At 34.5% G+C, this 6,435-nt stretch overlaps 1 pseudogene; it reads right to left on the minus strand.

Moving 5' to 3' along the window:
- Window positions 1-980: 980 nt before the first annotated feature.
- LOC127561478 (SCY1-like protein 2) lies at window positions 981-5,184 on the minus strand (annotated as a pseudogene).
- Between the last annotated feature and the right edge of the window lie 1,251 nt (window positions 5,185-6,435).

Genomic DNA, 6,435 nt, shown 5'->3' on the forward strand with positions numbered 1-6,435 from the left:
TCTAAATCACATTTTATAATCAAATTTGATATAACCCAGAACATCTACCAAGAATATCCATACTATGTAAAACTTCACAAAGTTTATTTAAAACTACTGGTTCCAGATAATTAAAAAAATGAAGGTAGCAATCATAATACACATACATTTCTTTGAAAGATATATTTAAATTTATCACTGCATTAACTGTGGAAATATAATTTAACAAAATACAAATCATATACAATACAATGCTCTGTGGCTTTTTAAAGCAACAAATGGAAGAACAATATTATTGATCAAAGACTTTAAAAAAGCACGTAGGTTTTCTTTAAAAATGTTAGAATTAATTTCTTCCTTCTACTAAATGGTTAACTCTGAAAGGTTCCTGGAATTCTTAGGAAAGGAAGAATTAACCTTCAGTGACATTAATGGAGAGAGGTCAGACTGTATCGTGGGCAAATCAAACATCATTGTTGGCAAGCCGAAGATGAGATTGCTTTTGGGAAGTAAAGTTTATTGCATTTGGAGCAATACAGCATAAACTTTAAAAGTTTATCCAAATACACTTGGATTCTTGTAAATCTGTCTTGGAAATTGCAACCTCACAAGTTTAGTTCAAACACAATAAGGAAAGAAGAGATAGGGCAATGCTCCATAATAGGAGACTGCATGAAGTGACTGTGCCCATCCAAGATCTCCCTTGCTCAGATGGACATAGGAAGAAAGAGTCAAATGACCCCAAATACTTCTCCAGGAACCTAGGAACAAAATTGACTATGCTATAAAACAGACCATGTTTAACCAGGTTTTAAAATGATTCATCTTGTATTGAAGATGGTTTATGAGGTTTTTACGGTTTGAATCAATGAGAAGCAAGATGAATGAAATTTTACAATATTTGCTGAAAACTTTCTAGAAAACAACCAATGCATAAGAATTCCGAAAAGCAAATCACCTGATTCTTTCTTTATGCTTACAGTTTGCTGTATTTAGAGAAACATCAATCCAGAAATCAATTCAAGCACCTGGGTAAAGAAAAAATTAAAATTAAGACATAAAAATTATGGCATGCAGACCCTGGCAGCACTGGGCAGATAAAACTTGTAAATGCCATTGACTACTTTTTGTCATCAATTATACCAAGTCATGCAAGAAGAGATGAGCCACTGACAACAATTTTAGCTTTGAATGATCCTGGTTTAGAGCCATGATTTCAGATTATTAAAAAAGGGGAGGGGAAGAGAGGATGTGAGAGAAGGCAGCAGGGAATGAATTAAACTGCACTGAGTGTGTACAAAAGAAAGGATTTTGGAACATCTAGGTGGCACCATGGATAGAGCATCAGCCCTGAAGTCAGAAGGACCTGAGTTCAAATTTGACCTCAGATACTTAATACTTCCTAGCTGTGTGACGCTGGGTAAGTCACTTAATCACAATTGCCACAGCCAAACAAAAAAAAAAAAGAAGAAAGGATTCTACATCACTATAATGCTAATATGGCTGCCCTTATTTTCCTCCACCAACTCTCTTAGACTCCTTCCTCTATGGAAAGTTCTTTCAAACCAGATAGTCAAACATATCAAGATGAAAATAAGCTTGCCCAGATTAAAATGCACTCAATTCTTCAAAATGAATATGAAATGCATTACCCCAAAAGATCTTTTAAATCATTGCTAGTTGAGGTGCTACTAGATATATTTGCTGGCTGTGCAAAATTCTGAGGAAATGAATCAAACTGCATTGAGTGTGTACAAAAGAAAGAATTCTACATCATTATAATGTTCATGCAGATGCCCTTATTTTCCTCCACCAAATCTCTCAGACTTTTACCTCTATGGAAAGTTTTTTCTTTCTTTCTTTTTTTTTTTTTTAAAGAAGATCTCTGCTTTTATTAAAAAAAAAAACCAACTCTAGAACACTCAGGAAGGATGTACATACTCTAGCTTACTTTGAAATAAGGAATCCTAATGGTCCATAAACACAGATCAATAGAAATCTAGTATGGTGCTATATTTCTTTCTTTCTTTCTTTTTTTTTTTTTTGATAAAATAAGTTTTTATTGACAGAACCCATGCCAGGGTAATTTTTTACAACATTATCCCTTGTACTCACTTCTGTATGGAAAGTTTTTTCAAGCCAGATATTCAATTAAACATATCAAGATGAAAATAAGCTTACCCATAATTAAAATACACTCAATTCTTCAAAATGAATATGAAATGCATCACCCTAAAAGATCTTTTAAATTGTTGCTAGGTGAGGTGCTACTTTACTAGTCATATTGCCTGGCTATGTAGAATTCTGTGGGTTAAAGAAAGGATTGCTCTGAAAACCAAAGGCTGGTTATCCTACCATATTCAGCTGTCTTCTGAATTGTCCATTCCTGGAGACCCTTGAGGAAGTATAAACTGATTAAGCCAGTTTGGTTTCTGTTGAGATAATTGATTCAAGCTAAGTTTATGTTTCTGAGACCCAAATAGACTTATACAGAGAAGACATATTACTGTGTCTGTGTAGGGTCTGCTGTGACATTCAATCTGAAGCTCTTGGAGTGTATAGGTATTTCTAGAGTCTTTTGTGTCACTGGGCCACTGAATCGCTGCTGGTTTGGACTGACTGGCAGGCTGAATACTGGCATCTGCTAAGTCTTGATTGGCACTTAGGCCATTTGTCAAATTTCTCTTTATATTATCAACTGGTGTGGAAAAACCCATGCCCATCCCCATGGACAGGACTGAAAAAATAGTTAGTAGAGGTAATAATTTTTTGACATAAAGGCTGCTTGTGAATTCTATGAATTGGGCACTGGTCTCACAATGTAATTAAGTTAAGTGTGGATCCTTGAACAGTTGGAATATGAGTATAAGCAAAAAATCCATCAAAGCTTCTGTTGAGACTTTGGTCTACTTGATGGGTACACAGAGGTGGGACAGCTGCTAACTTTTCAACTTTTAGGCCTCTTTCTGTTCCTTTGTTAGCTTTTGCTTCTCTTCAAGGGTCAATGATGCCTTTCTGTGTATTATGTATCTCATTCTCTTTACTGTTTGATCCACCACTAGTTAGGGGGTCTCCTTCAATACTGTTAAAGACAACCAGCAATAGGAATTTTTGTTTCTTCAGATGCATTCATTTGATAAATGACATTCAAAAATTTCTGCTATTCTTGCATTATGTGGAGTTCTTCCAGTTTGTTTTTTTTCCCTCACTTTTAATCTATGAAGCATTTTTGATGACTTAAATAAAAGAATTGAACTGCTTAGAATTATTTTCAATGTTCAGAGAAATTAGATGCATCAAGACTTTCCTATCAAGCTCTTTTGTAATGATTCCCATTTTCTTATAAGCAAAAGAACATTTGTCAGTACTTTAAATTCCCATGAAGATATTCCTTGGCTAGAGTTTGTTTTTAAAAGGGTAAAATGTCATCGATACAAACTACTTATCCCATGTATTCCAAAATCTTTCTTAAGCACACTAATAAATTTATACGATGAACATTAAGGAAAGATATTTGTAAACATTCATTTTTAATTCTTAGTGTCACAGATTGTTCATAGATGGATAATCTATGAAATTTGAAAGGATTGGAATGATATTCAAGGCAAAGTTTGAATGGAAGGGACTTCTAAGGCTTTATAAACCAGGGATTCTTAAACTTTTTTCTACTTGCAACCCCTTTTTGCCTAAGAAAATTTTAGCTACAGGTATATTGACATATAAAAATAGGCATACAGATGAAGTATATACTGATATAAATCATAAATAAATTTAATTTAAAATAATTCTTTGGTACACATATAATTTTACCTTTTATTAAATATAAAACTAATTTGTAAACACATGTGGGGTCATGAACCATAGTTTAAGAAGCTTTGTTACAAACCATTGGTAGAACACTGTTTCTTATTTCATCCATGATGTTCTGGTTAGTAGTAAACCCATTTTTTTTTTGGTAGGAAAAGTAACAAAATCTGGATAGTTTCCTTCTGCTTAAAGATGAGGCTGAGTTCTGGCAGAATTAACTTGACATATTCTTCTTTGGTATACATCTCAGCAATTAGTAGAACATTGGTCAAAATGAAAAGTACCATCTCAGAGTTTACACATCCAGAAGTTAAGCAAGACAAAAGTTTCTGTACTATTATATGCGTGGGTAGTTAGAAATATGTGAAGATTATCTCTTTGGAATGAGAAATCAAAATATTGTAGCATGGCCTCACTGATATCACCAAAGAAGGACATCTTTGTCATATGATCTGAGTCTTACCTGATGGAGTTACATTTAAAAGTAATTTCATATATTCCTAGACTTCCTCAGGCATTTTCAGAACAGAACTGGATCCTAGAAAACCAAACTGTTTTAACTGCCTATGAAGCTTTTAAATATGTCTTGCTTGTTAAATTCAAAGATAGGTTTTTATTTATTAAATACAGGTACAAACAAGAGCTTCTAAAGAGTACATATCACTTGCAATCTCACAGCTAACAGAAAATATGTATAGAAGAGTCAACTATTCAGGATGTGGTAGGTATATGGAAGATAAATTTGAATCCCAGTCTTTGCAAGGAAACTTAGGTTTTTATTCAGAAGGATTTATTGATGATATACAAAATTAAAGTCCATTATTTTTCAGGCTGTTGTTTATTCATTGTTCTGTCTTCTGGAGCAACATTTCCATGAAACATTTTCATGCTGCTGTATAAAAATGGCAATCCTTCAGTAACCTAAATCAACCCATATTTTGTTTCTACATCATAAAGTTTATAATTCTTAATGTCAGGGAACCTGTGGAAGGCAGATTTTCCCTCAATTTCCAAGAACAATGGCTACACTTGAACATACTGACTCTGTACAAAATGTCTGGCAGTCTCTGGATTCTTCTAAAAGATGTTGGAGGGTAAGATGTTAAGGGTATAGAAGAAAGATTAACAATTGGAATCTTTCTTTTAGAGAATCACAGATCTGATCCTTTTCAAATTTTTGATATTTATCAACTAGCTTTTTAATTAATGACAAAACATCCATTTCATGTTTAATTTTTTTATGCCAGTAAAAATCTTCCAAACCAGCCTATTGCCACCATTGGGAACATATTGACCAGCATCAAATTTTCTGGTGACAGGATTTTCCATTACCACATTGTTGACATCAGCTGTTTCTTTTGTAACAGTACTCTTCAACTAATTCAGCATGAAATCCATGGTTGCAATGCTATGCCATTCTGTTTACCTGATCTAACTGACAGGCAATAGTGCAAAGGCTCCTTCACCTTCAGCCACAACTGTTGTTCCACCTACTCTAGTGCTATGGTGCTTCCATGGCTGCTGCTGCTGCTGCTGCCAGAGCTCCAGGAGCTGGGATGGAAATGGACCAAAGTTGTTCTTAAAAATAATTGCTGTTACCATATACAATGTTCTTTTGGTTCTACTCACAAAAATAAGCAGAGAAAGATAATCCTTGAGTATTAAGCACTGTATTTTCTTTGTTGAAAAATAAGGCTTTTGTTTTGGAAAGACTTTTCCTTCCTCACCCCCATGTCACCCTAAGCACATAATCTCTGTCTATCTGTCACAGAAGTTGTTCAACCAAACCAGGTGGTACATTTGAAAATCTTAAAGGACTTATTGCACCTTAGTATTTTTCTGGGTGAGAGCCATTTTATTAACAAAAGCTTATGTTATCTGGGGCACCATATGTGACTTGTTACTTATGTCTGAAGGGAAACTTTCCTGTGGAATCATCCTCAGAAGTGAAGCAAAGGATGTGAGTCAGGGTATCACTCCTGGGTGCATAAATTCTATAGTTACCATTATCTTCAGAGAAAAAGAGGCAGAGAGAGACCCTGAGAAATGATTGCATCATTAACCAGATGTCTCAGATGCTCGAGTATTCTTATTGTTGTTTGAAGGAAATGAGCAACATGGCACAAAGCCATTTTCTGCAGCTTTGGCAGATACCAGTGACTCTACTTAGTGATAATGGTAATAAACTTGTTATTCCCCATTTCAGAAATGTTCTGGAAACCTACTTTTTCCTATAAAGATTATCATAAGGCAGTTTAGTAGATCAAGTACTGATCCTGGAGTCAGGAAGATACTAGTTCAGATCTGCCTCAGACATTTTACATTTACTAGCTGTGTGACCCTGTGCAAAGTTAGTCCCTATTGCTGTGCCAAAAAAAGCTTAGCATTAAAAAGATTGTAATGATAAGTTTATTATGACAAATGTTTATGATTACATTTTGATTTGAATAACTTTGAGAATTATAGAATAGCAGATGCTAAAAGCTAGAAGGAACCTAAGAGATGGTTCAGTGACAGAATTATAAAACTAGAGCTGGCTGAGATCTCAGAGGTCACCTAATATAATCTTTTCACTTGACTGATTAGGAAATAGAAACCTAAACTAGTAAGATGATGTTCCCACAGACATAACAGGGAGTAAAAGGCAGA

Source organism: Antechinus flavipes, chromosome 4 (genome assembly GCF_016432865.1).
Source record: "Antechinus flavipes isolate AdamAnt ecotype Samford, QLD, Australia chromosome 4, AdamAnt_v2, whole genome shotgun sequence".
In the NCBI taxonomy this organism is placed as follows: Eukaryota; Metazoa; Chordata; class Mammalia; order Dasyuromorphia; family Dasyuridae; genus Antechinus; species Antechinus flavipes.